Source organism: Ovis aries, chromosome 15 (genome assembly GCF_016772045.2).
Source record: "Ovis aries strain OAR_USU_Benz2616 breed Rambouillet chromosome 15, ARS-UI_Ramb_v3.0, whole genome shotgun sequence".
In the NCBI taxonomy this organism is placed as follows: Eukaryota; Metazoa; Chordata; class Mammalia; order Artiodactyla; family Bovidae; genus Ovis; species Ovis aries.
The window spans coordinates 29,729,880-29,744,534 of NC_056068.1; the positions used below are offsets into that span (position 1 = coordinate 29,729,880).

The window sequence follows — 14,655 nt, forward strand, 5'->3', positions numbered from 1 at the left end:
TTGTTTTAAGGCATGTGGAATCTTTTCGGGTCAGGGATCGAACCCATGTCCCCTGCATTGGCAGGTGGATTCTTATCCACTGTGCTACCAGGAAAGTCCTCTGCTGAGTCTTATCCACTTTTCCAGGAGGAGATGTCCCCCTGTTACTGGGCTATGATTGCTAATATGGCTTAGTCATCTTTGCAACCTCAGTTCCTAGTACAGAGCAGACAGACCTGTGCATGTTGGCTGAGAGCATGCTCAGTCACGTGGCACTTGCATACATCGCTTGCAATCCAGAGAGCTGAGACTAGCGCAGCCTCTGTTCCGTAGAGGAAAATATTTGGGAAAGTGCCCTGCCCCCCAGGAGTTCTCTTTATGCTGCAAATGACAGGAAACCCGCCCCAAATTGGCTTAGGCAAGAGAGAGAATTAGTTGTTAACTGAATAGTGCAGGGGTTATGTCAACTTCAAGTGAGGCTGTACCCAGGGTTCTATTTAATAGGGACCTGGTTTCTCTTTCTCTAACTCTGCCTCTTCTTTGTTGGCTCCATTCTCAGATAAAGATTCTCATCATGACCCCCAAATGGTGGTTAGCAACTTCCAGGGAATTTCTTTTCTAGAGGACCAGTGACTGCCTGCTCCAGACTCATTGATTTTGAATGGAGTAGAGCCAGACCCGAGGGACTTCCTAGGGTCCGTGGCTTGGTTTAAGCCAACCAGCCTCTTCCCTTGCCTCTCACCTCTGGGAACAGAAAGACCATCAACTCCAGGGAAAAGCCCACAGATGGACAATGGGGGAAAGGAACACTGAGAGATGATTACCAAAGCAGGGGAGAAAGGTGCTGGGCAGCCAAAAAGTAGAAAATCCCTTACACGTGGACTTGATGGTAGAAAATAGGGCTGTTGGAACAGCAAGCACAGTTACCCCGTCTCAGTGGGACCAGGGTGAAGAGATTGGCAGGCAAGTTCTGGTCCGTGGAGAGCAGCCCAGGATGATGCTTTGAGTGGGGATGGAGGGTAGAGTTCATATGACTCTACAGCACAGTGGAACCAACTTCAAGGTAGTTGGGAAAATGAAAGTTTAATTAATTCACATCTTTATGCATTCAATAATACTTGAAAGACCCACCAAGCTACATACTAACACACAAACCAGTAGTACTGGGGTTCCTGTCCTGGCTCTGCTGATAACTTGTTGTGAACTTAGATCATTTCCACTCTGGGCCTTAGCTTCCTCATCAGTAGAGTAAGGGTATTGGATTTGTGAAAATGGTTCACATACACTGGGGACCAAATAGACAGAAACTGTTAAATGGGCAAGGCAGGCAGAACGTAACTGGACAGTATACTTATGGCTGACATTCACTGCCACCCATCCATTCACCCAGCCACGCACCATCCATCCATTGTGCAACCATTAATCTACAGATTTATTGACTGTTAATTTATGTTTCATACTCTGCTAGGTACCAGGGGCCCTTTATTCAGTTGATGGCCCTGGTTAAACCCTGGGGAGAAACATAATTTTTTTCTTGATGGCCTTGTTGTGTGGCATGTGAGATCTTAGTTCCTTACCAGGGATCAAACCTGCATTGGGAAACCTAGCCACTCAACTTCCAGGAAAGTCCCAAATATACTTTTTTTCTATGGTACATTATCAGAACTCTTTCTTTCTTTTTTTTTTAAAAAATTAACTAATTTATTTTTAGCTGCCCTTGGTCTTTATTATTGCATGTGGGCTTCTCATTGCAGTGGCTTCTGTCGCTGCAGGAGCTCTAGGACACGTGGGGTTCAGTAGTTGCAGCATGCGGGCTCCGGAGTTGTGGCACACAGGATTCGCTGCCCCGCACCATGTGGAATCTTCCTGGACCAGGGATCAAGCCTGTGTCCCCTGCACTGGCAGGCAGATTCTTAACCCTGGACTACCAGGAAGTCCCATCAGAGCTCTTTTGTTAATGCCCTCGATGCATCTCTCAATCAGGAGCTAAGCATACAGGGCATCAACTCCTTTAAGGACCCTCCAGCTTGCAACTCCTCAATACACTATAAAGGCAAATTCTCTACACTTCTTTGCCCTTCCAGAAAGGTTCACAAATGGGTGTGGGGCCCACAGAGAATATGCTCTATTGGCAAATAGGGTGTTTTGAAGGCTGATTTCAGAGCTGCAGGCACCCAGTTGATATAGCAACTCCTCCTTCCATTTATCCTATTAAATAATTCACTGACTAAGGAGATCCTGAAAGCACATGGTCACAGACTACTTTTTCTCTGTTTCTCGATTTGTGGTTTTCTTTCCCCTGACTGTCTCTGGAGACCGAGCCAGGGTCTCTACGTTACAAGTACATCTTGTATTTTTAATCTCGAGCCCTTAATAAACTGGGGGGGTGGGGTAGAGGCATAAAGAGAAGAATGGAATTAAAACCACATCCTGGGGTAATGAGAACTAAGCCTTGCTTACTTCTTTTCCCACTCCCAGAACTGCTCCTTTGCCCTCCTTTTTTGGAAAGAGACAGATCTCTGTTTGCCTAGTCGGGGTCTGTGGAAAGTCCAGTTCACATACACAGTAACCTTGTTGATAGACACGGTCCCACCATGGGAGAGCTGCCTGGAGGGAATGTGTTCACTCACCATCACATTAGGGTGTCTGCAGGCTTGCTCTTCAGGCAGAGTGGAGCTGGGCTGAAGGAAAGATGGGAGGATTTTCCTACTAATGGAGAACCTGGAGGGGGCAGGGTGTCTGCCTGTACCTCCAGAAGTGTGGAGTGCAAGAAGGCTCTGTGTGACGTGGCCCCTGGGGAGATCTCCTGGTGGGGAAGGCCAGGGAGCAGATCTGAAAGCCGGTCGATTCTCTGTATAGGGTGTGGCTGACTCAGGACAAAGTCAAGGCCCAGTTCTCCAAGGTTAGCCATGTATAGCGAAACTTCCACTTCTAGATCAAGAATGGCTTCTGAAGTCTCAGTGTCCCCCTGGGATTCTGTTCCCTTTGGCTCTGTCACTGGACAGCCAAAGGCCACTCCCCATTGGCTCTAGGTGGCTGACCCCGATCATTGCCTCAATTTCCCAAAACACGGCTGAGTCAAGATTGGGACATTTAACAAAGCATTGCACAAAGTTCAGGGATGATGAAGGGAAAAGACAAAACAAAACACAGAAAGTAACATGAAACCAATCCCAGTGCCAGCTTGAGGACCCCACCCTGCCCAGAACTCTATCCTGACCCTTCACACCTGACAGGGGTCACCTGTTTCCACCTTCTCTGTCCTCAAATATCACCTTACCTTGGGGGATGCAAGGGATAACTTCGTCAGACAAGAGCAAATAAACTCCTATGAGACTGAACTGTGGTGTTGGAGAAGACTCTTGACAGGCCCTTGAACTGCAAGGAGATCCAACCAGTCCATTCTAAAGGAGATCAATCCTGGGTGTTCTTTGTTTTAGAAAAGGCAGAGGAACCAGAGATCAAATTGCCAACATCCGATGGATCATTGAAAAAGCAGGAGAGTCCCAGAAAAACATCTATTTCTGCTTTATTGACTATGCCAAAGCCTTTGACTGTGTGGATCACAATAAACTGTGGAAAATTCTGAAAGAGATGGGAATACCAGACCACCTGACCTGCCTCTTGAGAAGCCTGTATGCAGGTCAGGAAGCAACAGTTAGAACTGGACATGGAACAACAGACTGGTTCCAAATAGGAAAAGGAGGACGTCAAGGCTGTATATTGTCACCCTGCTTATTTAACTTATATGCAGACTACATCATGAGAAACACTGGACTGGAAGAAGCACAAGCTGGAATCAAGATTGCCAGGAGAAATATCAATAACCTCAGATATGCAGATGACACCACCTTTATGGCAGAAAGTGAAGAGGAGCTAAAAGCCTCTTGATGAAAGTGAAAGAGGAGAGTGGAAAAGTTGGCTTAAAGCTCAACATTCAGAAATGAAGATCATGGCATCTGGTCCCATCACTTCATGGGAAATAGATGGGGAAACAGTGGAAACAGTGGCTGACTTTATTTTGGGGGGGTCCAAAATCACTGCAGATGGTGATTGCAGCCGTGAAGTTAAAAGACGCTTACTCCTTGGAAGGAAAGTTATGACCAACCTAGATAGCATATTCAAAAGCAGAGATGTTACTTTGCCAACAAAGGTCCATCTAGTCAAGGCTATGGTTTTCCTGTGGTCATGTATGGATGTGAGAGTTGGACTGTGAAAAAAGCTGAGTGCCAAAGAATTGATACTTTTGAAGTGTGGTGTTGGAGAAGACTCTTGAGAGTCCCTTGGACTGCAAGGAGATCCAACAAATCCATTCTAGAGGAGTTCAGTCCTGGGTGTTCTTTGGAAGGAATGATGCTAAAGCTGAAACTCCAATACTTTGGGCACCTCATGCGAAGAGTTGACTCATTGAAAAAGACTCTGATGCTGGGAGGGATTGGGGGCAGGAGGAGAAGGGGACGACAGAGGATGAGATGGCTGGATGGCATCACCAACTCGATGGATGTGAGTTTGAGTGAACTCCGGGAGTTGGTGATGGACAGGGAGGCCTGGCGTGCTGCGATTCATGGGGTCGCAAAGAGTCAGACATGACTGAGTGACTGAACTGAACTAAAGACATAAACACAGATGGTAACAGGAAGCTTGATTTGTGATCCTCCTTGCAGCTCTTTTCCTTTGGAGTGTTCTCTCTGGCAGCAGCCTAAGGTCATGAGGTCCTCCATGAGGACAAGGTCTCCACTGTCACATTCTGTTAGGTTCTTTTTGAATTATTATTATTCTAATTTATTTCTCAAATTATTCAGAAACCAGACTATTCATCCCTTCACCTCACCACTAGAGACACCTATTTATTGAGGCTTCCATCAAAGACATACTATTGGAATCAAGATACAAATGTGATGGAGAAAACCCTGAAACCATCATCCAAATAGAGTTTAATGCATTAAATGATTATTTTTCTTGGCTGGTCCTTGATTGAAACTTCCTTCCTGGGTTTGTTTTCTCCATAAATCATGGTAAGGATGGTGTGGGGCTGAGGAAGACTGGCCCATCCCCAGTACTCCTGGTGAGGATAGAGCAGTGCTCCCAGCAGTTCATCTGTAGAGCCAGCTTCCCCAGGGAGTAAGAGAGGTCATGGTCTTTCTCTTTGGGCTTCCTGAAATCCTGTGATCACAGGAGAGGGCTGGCGTCCACCATGATTACTTCATTTCACATACCAACCACTCACCTCTCCCATCCACCTCCTAACTGGCACTCTTGCCTGCTTCTCTCCAAGCTTTTGCGTCTTCAGTAAAACCTTTTAACTCTGCAGCCTCTTACAGCTGCAGTCTTCCACAGAAATAATTTCACTGCTACCTTTCAAAGCTTACATCATCTCTCCTCTGGACTAATGCAGTCATAATAAGAGGAAATGGCTTATAAAGCATTTGCTATGTGCTAGGCATGGTCTGTGACAACCTAGAGGGGTGGGGTGGGGTAGAGGGTGGGAGGAAGCCCAACTTGAGAAAATGAATAAGACCTTCACAGAAGCAGAGACTCCCAAACCTCTCTTGACCCAATTCCCCTTCCAGTTACCTTCCCATCTCTCTCTTAACCTTTTCCAAAAAGAGTTCACAAAAGAATGATCTCTCCTCTACTCCTTGGGGCGGGGGGTGGGGGGGGGGGGGGGGGGGGTGTGAGAAGAAAAGGAGGGCTTAGATAGTCACTGTCCTAAAAGAAGTTCTGTGTAAAATAATTTTTAAAATGTAGTGCTGTGCCGTGCTCAGGCATGTCTAACTCTGTGCGGCCCCATGGTCTATAGCCCACCAGGCTCCTCTGTCCATGGGATTCTCCAGGCAAGAATACTGGAGTGGGTTGCCATGCCCTCCTCCCGGGGATCTTCCCTACCCAGGGGTTGAACCCACTTCTTTTTTGTCTCCTGCATTGCAGGCAATTCTTTACTGCTAAGCCACCGGGGAAACCCTAAAATGTAGTATCCACGCTATAAAAAATTCTGAGCCGTGGCACTGCTCTCAGCTGGGTAGCCCAATGCAGAGCTTTAATAGATGTTCTGTATGAACTAATTTAAAAAGACATATTAAATGACTTTCAAAGTAAATGAATACAAAGGAAAGGAAATGTCATTTTTAGTCTGGAGACGTCATTTTTGTTTTGCAAGTGGAAATAAAGCCAACATTGAATTTTAAAGGCGGATGGGCTTCCCTGGTGGTCCAGTGGTTAACAGTCTGCCTGCCAATGCAGGGGACTTGGGATTGACCCCTAGTTTGGGAAGATCCCACCTGCCATGGAACAGCTAAGCCCATCACCACAACTACCGAGCCTGCGAGCACAGCTACTGAAGCCCGGACACCTAGAGCCTGTACTCCTCAACAAAAGAAACCACAACAATAAGCTTGGGCACCACGACAAAGAGTAGCCCCCACTTGCCACAGCCAGAGAAAGCACAAGAGCAGCAGCCAAGACCCAGTGCAGCCAAAAATAGATAAATAAGTAATTGGGGGAAAAAAGAAAAAAACAACTTCATGATCTGGCCTGATTCGACTAGACATAGGGTGCTCAACCCAGGGCTCTGTGACAACCTAGAGAGCTGGACTGGGGTGGGAGATGGGAGGGAGGTTCAAGAGGGAGGGGCACGTGTATACCTGTAGGTGATTCACGCTGATGTATGGCAGAAACCAACGCAATATTGTAAAGCAATTTTCTTCCAGTAAAAAGTTTTTTAAAAAATGGATCCTTTTCCTATCTCAAAAAGTAAAATAGTACAACTTACTGTATGCATAACTGAACTGGCGCTGAAGTGAGAAAGTCCCGAATCGTCACAGGCTGTGCTTCCTGGACGTGGTTCCCAAGGAGGTAAGCTTGATTGCCTTGTTCGCCAGGAGTGGTTGTTAACGCGAAGCTGGGAGGCAACAGGAAACTCCCAACTGCGCTATGTCTGAATGAACATTACGGCAGGATTTTCCTGTGATTAAATGCTCCGAGGGTCTGAGACAGAATTATCAGAGGGGCCCAGGTGAGGAGGACCTTTAGGGTAGCCTCTCCCAGGAGGTGATGTTTGTGCAGAAGCGTGAATGATGTATGGCAGGAGATCGAGGTCAGAAGGAGTTCGAGGTAGGAAGCAGGGGTAGGTGGGCTGCAGGGCTGAGAGCGGAGGGATCCCAGAGCAGGTTAGAGGCAGCGATCCTGAGCCCGGGGCTGGGACAGTCCAGTCTTCTCCAGCGAAACCCAAACCCAGCATCTGCAACCGGCTGCTTCTCTTCGGGTTCATCGTCTGTCTGCTGCCTTCTCCTGACTCCGGCATCTTCTGTCCTCTTCTAACTCCCTCTCAACCCTAGGAAGTGGTTCTGCTCTCATCCCCGGTTTACTTTGAGAAGACCGAGACACAGCTTAGGGTGGCTGCCTGAGGTCACACAGAGGGTCGAATCCATACAGTCTGGCTCAGAGCTGTGCTCTTAACCAATGCCACCTTAAACTGTCCCTCACCGGGGCGCCGGCTGACAGCTCTTGATCCCACCACCAGCCTTGCCTGGGCCGGCCTTGTGGGCGGGTCTCCACCTCCCCCACCTCTATGACCACTGCGGAGGCATCTCCATGTGCTCTGGCTTGGCTGGGGTGGTGCTGAGAGGAGCAGGATGGGGAGGCTTAGTGAGTGCAGCCTTTCACTACCCTGGCCCTGCACCCCAAGGGAGCCCAAGGCATGGGATGCACAGGGAGGGGCCTGTCTGAGACTTCTTACACCTGTGCTGCGTTCTGATCACCACCATCATCACCACCACCGAGCACCGACTCTGTGCCGGGCCCTGGGCTAACGCTTTCATTTCCAGACGACCCTGTGAGCAGGATACAATTTTCAGGTATGGTTTTCTGATCTTAGGGTGACAAAGGGTATTTGTTGCTTGGGTGCCCACAGATTGGGGTTTGGGGTATTGCAGAGATGTCAAGGCTACTCCATTTCTTCTAAGGGATTCCTGCCCACAGTAGTAGATACAATGGTCATCTGAGTTAAATTCACCCATTCCAGTCCATTTTAGTTTGCTAATTCCTAGAATGTCGACGTTCACTCTTGTCATCTCCTGTTTGACCACTCCCAATTTGCCTTGATTCATGGACCTGACATTCCAGGTTCCTATGCAATATTGCTCTTTACAGCATCGGAAAGATCTTCATGACCAAGATAATCACGATGGTATGATCACTCACCTAGAGCCAGACATCCTGAAATGCGAAGTCAAGTGGGCCTTAGAAAGCATCACTATGAACAAAGCTAGTGGAGGTGATGGAATTCCAGTTGAGCTATTTCAAATCCTGAAAGATGATGCTGTGAAAGTGCTGCACTCAATATGCCAGCAAATTTGGAAAACTCAGCAGTGGCCACAGGACTGGAAAAGGTCAGTTTTCATTCCAATTCCAAAGAAAGGCAATGCCAAAGAATGCTCAAGCTACCGCACAATTGCACTCATCTCACATGCTAGTAAAGTCATGCTCAAAATTCTCCAAGCCAGGCTTCAGCAGTACGTGAACCATGAACTTCCAGATGTTCAAGCTGGTTTTAGAAAAGGCAGAGGAACCAGAGATCAAATTGCCAACATCCGCTGGATCATTGAAAAAGCAAGAGAGTTCCAGAAAAACATCTATTTCTGCTTTATTGACTATGCCAAAGCCTTTGACTGTGTGGATCACAATAAACTGTGGAAAATTCTGAAAGAGATGGGAATACCAGACCACCTGACCTGCCTCTTGAGAAGCCTGTATGCAGGTCAGGAAGCAACAGTTAGAAATGGACATGGAACAACAGACTGGTTCCAAATAGGAAAAGGAGTATGTCAAGGCTGTATATTGTCACCCTGCTTATTTAACTTATATGCAGACTACATCATGAGAAACGCTGGACTGGAAGAAGCACAAGCTGGAATCAAGATTGCCGGGAGAAATATCAATAACCTCAGATATGCAGATGACACCACCTTTATGGCAGAAAGTGAAGAGGAGTTAAAAGCCTCTTGATGAAAGTGAAAGAGGAGAGTGAAAAAGTTGGCTTAAAGCTCAACATTCAGGAAACAAAAATCATGGCATCTGGTCCCATCACGTCATGGGAAATAGATGGGGAAACAGTGGAAACAGTGGCTGACTTTATTTTGGGGGCTCCCAAATCACTGCAGATGGTGACTGCATCTGTGAACTTAAAAGACGCTTACTCCTTGGAACCTAGATAGTATATTCAAAAGCAGAGACGTTACTTTGCCAACAAAGGTCCATCTAGTCAAGGCTATGGTTTTTCCAGTGGTCATGTTTGGATGTGAGAGTTGGACTGTGAAGAAAGCTGAGTGCCGAAGAATTGATACTTTTGAAGTGTGGTGTTGGAGAAGACTCTTGAGAGTCCCTTGGACTGCAAGGACATCCAACCAGTCCATTCTAAAGGAGATCAGTCCTGGGTGTTCTTTGGAAGGAATGATGCTAAAGCTGACACTCCAATACTTTGGCCACCTCATGGGAAGAGTTGACTCATTGGAAAAGATCCTGATGCTGGGAGGGATTGGGGGCAGGAGGAGAGGGGGATGACAGAGGATGAGATGGCTGGATGGCATCACTGACGTGATAGACATGAGTTTGAGTGAACTCCGGGAGTTGGTGATGGACAGGAAGGCCTGGCGTGCTACAGTTCATGGGGTTGCAAAGAGTCGGACACGACTGAGCGACTGAACTGAACTGAACTGAGATGTCAAGGCAGCTCTACAATGGCCTTTCTGCCTTCTCTGCTTCTCTCTGCATCCATTCTCCTCTCCTCCAGCCAGACTGCTGGGCCCACTTAGATCTCCGTCTCCCCTGAGCCGTGTGGAGTGAAGCCTGCCCTGGCAGCCTCAGCCCTCAAACTGCGTGCTCTTTTACTCTCAGTCCTCATGAGCACTAGGCTTCCCTGATGGCTCAGACGGTAACAAATCTGCCTGCAGTGGGGACCCAGGTTCAGTCCCTGGGTCGGGATGATCCCCTGGAGAAGGGAATGGCTACCCACTCCGGTATTCTTGCCTGGAGAATCCCATGGACAGAGGAGTCTGTCCATGAGCTATATAGAATCCATGGGGTCACAGAGTTGGACATGACTGCATGCCTAACACACACACACCCTCATGAGCAGCTGCCATTTCCCGCCGTATCTGCTGGTTCAAAGCTCAGAGGAAAAGGGAGACCCCCATCTAAGATACATGGTCACTTGAAGTGACCCGTGGGACTGCCTTTGAACTTGGTGGAACTGGGCTGGATCAGCAGTGGTAGTTAGGCCTACTACAACATCACAATTTCCATTTTAGAGAAGGGGAAGTTAGGATCCACAGAGGTTAAGTAACCTGCGTAAGGTCACACAGCAAGTTGGGGCCAGAACTGCAGTTAGGAAGAATTCAGAGCCACCAGACTCCATAGCCTCTTCCACCAGGTATGGAGGCCCTCGGGCCTGAATTCTGACTTGAGACGCTGCTTCTCATTTTTATCCACCTGTGTTCTGTTCCCCCAGGCCTCTCCATGCTCCGTGTTCCTTCTCTTGTTCCTGGAAGGGCAACTCCTCAACACTTCTGCCTTTCAACCAGCTGGGCAGAAGAGGAAGACCTTGGACCCTCCTTCAGGACTGGGAAGCACCCAGGGGCACCTTACGTGAGGAGGGTTGTGGTCCTGGAGGGGAGAAGATGCTTCTTGGAAGAGACTTTCCTGTTCCGGCCAGGCTGCTGCTCCTCCTCAGCCCTCAGGTCCCTCAGGGGCAGTGCTGGTCTTTGATGGGCTGTTCCTGGCACTTCAGGTGGTTCTCCCTGACTTCCCGCCACACCGCCCTCCCACAGCTCTCCTCCTGACCCTCTTCAGCCAGATGGACCCTCAGTTTGCAGCACCAGGAGGCTGGGCCAAAAAAAGAGAAATGGCCAGAAGTAGAGGGTTCAGTGGTATCAGTTAAGGGATTAAAGTTGTCATTTACTCAACAGTCTTATATTGAGCACTTAGCTTGCTGCAGGATCTTGGCCAGAGTGCTGGTACCAACCCTCCAGGGCTGTTGCTTAATGCAATCAGTTCTACAGAAGTAAAATAATCATAATAGCCACTAAATACTTATTTGAAATTTGTTTGCCAGGCACAGTGCTAAGTTGCTTTATGGGGTATTTCTTACTTGATTTTCATAATAATCTTATGAAATAGGTGCTATTAAAACCTTCATCCTTTCCTGAGGGTGTAAGTACAGCATGGTGACTCTAGGTAATAACACCTCTTTGTATATTTCACAATTGCTAAGAGAGTGCAAGTTAAAAGTTCCCATTCGAAGAAAAAACAACTTAGAACTTTGTGTGGTAATGGATGTTAACTAGACCTGTGGTGGTGACCATTTCACAATATACACAAATATTGAATCATTACATTGTATACCTGAAACTGATATAAAGTTAGGGGGTCAGTTATAGCTCAAAAATTGCAAAAAGAGGATGCACAAATTTGGGGGATCTAATGTAGAGCATTACATTAGATGGTCTTCCCAGCGGTCATGTATAGATGTGAGAGCTGGACCATAAAGAAGGCAGATGGCCAAAGAGTTGATGCCTTCGAACTGTGGTGCTGGAGAAGACTCCTGAGAGTCCCTTGGACAGCAAGGAGATCCAACCAGTCAATCTTAAGGGAAATCAACCCTGGATACTCACTGGAAGGACTGATGCTGAAGCTGAAGCTCTAGTATTTTGGTTACCTGATATGAACAGCTGACTCATTGGAAAAGTCCCTGATGCTGGGAAAGATTGAGGGCAGAAAGAGAAGAGGGCATTAGAGGATGAGATGGCTGGATGGCATCACCGATGCAACGGACATGAATTTGGGCAAACTTCAGGAGATAGTGAGGGACAGGGAAGCCTGGCGTGCTGTAGTCCACGGGGGTCACGGAGTCAGAACCGACAGGGCAACTAAACAACAATAATGTGCCCCAAGGGGATTGTAGCCAATACTGTATTATACACTTAAATGTGCTAAGAAAGTAGATCTGAAATGTTCAGACCACAAAAAAGAAATGGTAATTATGTGACAGGAAAGCATGTTAGCTAAGCCGTGCTAGTGAACCTCTGGTGACATATTAGCACGCAATCCACATGTTGTACACCTTAAACTTAAGCACTGTTCTATGTCAATTACAGCTCAAGAAAGCTGAAAAACGGGCACTTCCCTGGTGGTCCAGGGGTTAAGACTTTGCCATCCATTGCAGGGGGTGCAGGTTCAAGCCCTGGTCAGGGAGCTAGGATCCCACATGCTTTGCAGCCAAGACATAAAATATCATAACAAATTCAATAAAGACTAAAAATGGTCCACATCAGAAAAATCTTAATTGGAAAAAAAAAAGCTGAAAAAAATAGAAGAAAAACCAAAACAAATCCCTCCCCCCACTCCATCTAACAGATGGGGAAACTGATACTTATAGAAGTCAAGTAAGTTACCCAGGCACCCTCAGCTGGTCAGGGAAGACACCAGGATTCGAAGGCCACCTCTGGACTCTGACTCTGGAGGTCACACCGTCAAACCACAACTGCACCACATCTTCACAACTTCAGCTAAGGCAGGGGAGGTCGGTGGGGGAGTGGGAGTGGGGAGGTGGCACTCATAACTGGGCATTCCAGGAGGTCTTCCCAGATCGAGGGACATCAAAGCTGATGTTACTCGCAGAGGAGCTGATCAAGCAGGTGAGATGTGTGGGAGGGATGTGAGGGAGTGGGGGTGGGGAGGGCAGGGTATTCCAAGCAAGGGGAACCGCTTGTGCAAAGACTGGGAGCACCTACGCTGTCTCCCGCCTGGTCGGTGCCAGGTGAGAAGATGGAAGGCCTACCTTCTAGGACCGTGAGCATCTCAAGGACAAGAGCTATTGTTTACTTGCCTGTGTACTCCCAGCACTCCACCTGGTGTCAGGTGTACGGCTGATGTTCTGTCGCTAAGTCATGTCTGACTTGGCAATCCCGTGGACTGCAGCATGCCAGGCTTCCCTGTCCTTCACTATCTCCCAGAGTTTGCTCAAACTCATGTCCACTGAGTCAGTGATGCTGCAAACAGCAGAGCTCACAAATAATTCTGGACCAGGGGACTTTAAGGGGAGGTGCTCAGTGACAAGGAAGAGGGATCAAGCTGGGAAAATTTGCCACACCCGTTCCTGGCAGCACCTTCCCTTGGGCCTTGGCAGATGCAGCAGGAAGACAACCGAACACTCCCCACAGGTTCTAGATTGGACACAGTATCCAAATATTCAGCCAGTGGCTGCTAACATCTCTGAGGCTGCACATGCCTTTGAATGACTTGAGAAAGCATTCCTGCAGAAAGGGCACCCGCTACACCCATGTGATTCATCCTGGAGGGCCCCTCCCCTGACATCCACCTGGGAGGTTGCCCCGTGTGGAGTCTGGACCCCCACCTCCCATCCACGCCTGGCCCTTCTCCCTCCCGGCTCTCTGACACTTGCTGTGTTAAGTGACCCAGACCCTCCCCAGGAAAACTGACTGGTCTCAACCTCTGTCTCTCTCTTACCCACAGCTGGGTCTGCAACAGCCTGCTCCCGGACCAGACAGCCCAGCCCCCTCCACTTCCTGACTCAGGCTCCTAGATCCTGAACCTGAGGGGCTGTCATGATGCCAGAGGTCTCCAGTCCCCTGGGCCCCTCCCATCAGCCAGCTTTGTTCTATCCTGGCCCCTCCCTGCCTCTTCTGACTGGGGCAGTGGCCTGGGAAAACCCAGAGCATCCAGGATCTCCAGTGGGAACGGCCCCCATTCTTGCCCAGGCTCAACTAGCCCCGCCCTGCTCCCTCCCTCTCCCTTCAAGCCCTTCTGTACTAAGACTATGTGACCTTGCAGCCACCCCATCTGGCCTGCTATCAACTCCTTCCACAAGAGGTTTTTTTTTTTTTTTTTTTTTTTAATGTCATTAGAACTTCTGTCTCCTCAGTTCTCCCTTATCTTCATTTTCCCTTCTAGTCTGCTTGGATGACATTATTTCTATCATCCTCTTGCTCACTGGGCAGGAGGAGAAGGGGACGGCAGAGGATGAGACGGTTGGATGGCATCACTGACTCAATCGCCACGAGTCTGAGCAAACTCCAGGAGACAATGAAGGATAGGGGAGCCTGGCGTGCTGCAGTCCGTGGGGTCACAGAGAATCAGACATGACTGAGCTATGCGCAACAATTTGGTCACTGTAAATTCTCTTACCACTCTGCCCTTTTGCTGCTCCTGCTGAGCCAAACCCCAGCCCTGGATGGCTGTGGGGCAGAATCGCTCCAACAAAGGGTCCAGTGTTTCCCTGTGCGTGTGTTTCCTTCCCCCTCTCCCGCTTGTGCTCAAAATCCCCTTCTACCCCTCACTCGCAGGGCCGTTTTCCATTTCCCAGAGTTAAAGGGAAGAGAGACCGCAGCGACAGAAGGAGGACCCTGGGGTGGGAGGGGCTGAAGAGGAGGAAAGGGACTGCAGTGCTCACTGGTGCTCAGCAATACTCCAGCGTGAGCCTCCCCCGCCCCCACAAGGCCTTGGCTGACCTGTAGACACCCTCTGCTGGCCCACTGAGGCAGGAAGCTTGGCTGCCCTACAGGGCTGGACTCAGGAGAACAGACCACGAAGATCAGGAGTCAGCGCTGGGCACAAGGAAGGCTAGGTCCCTGAAGACATCCAGGAGGAGATGAGAAGGCCGGT

The 14,655-nt window shown here is 48.6% G+C and overlaps 1 long non-coding RNA gene across 1 annotated transcript in view; it reads left to right on the plus strand.

The window, feature by feature from the left end:
- LOC105602204 (uncharacterized) overlaps positions 1-11,364 on the plus strand; it is a 44,426-nt gene extending 33,062 nt beyond the window's left edge. The window contains exon 4 of the long non-coding RNA XR_009596596.1: positions 10,484-11,364. This is a non-coding gene — a long non-coding RNA (uncharacterized LOC105602204). The remainder of the gene's footprint in view (positions 1-10,483) is intronic.
- The last annotated feature ends 3,291 nt before the right edge of the window (positions 11,365-14,655 follow it).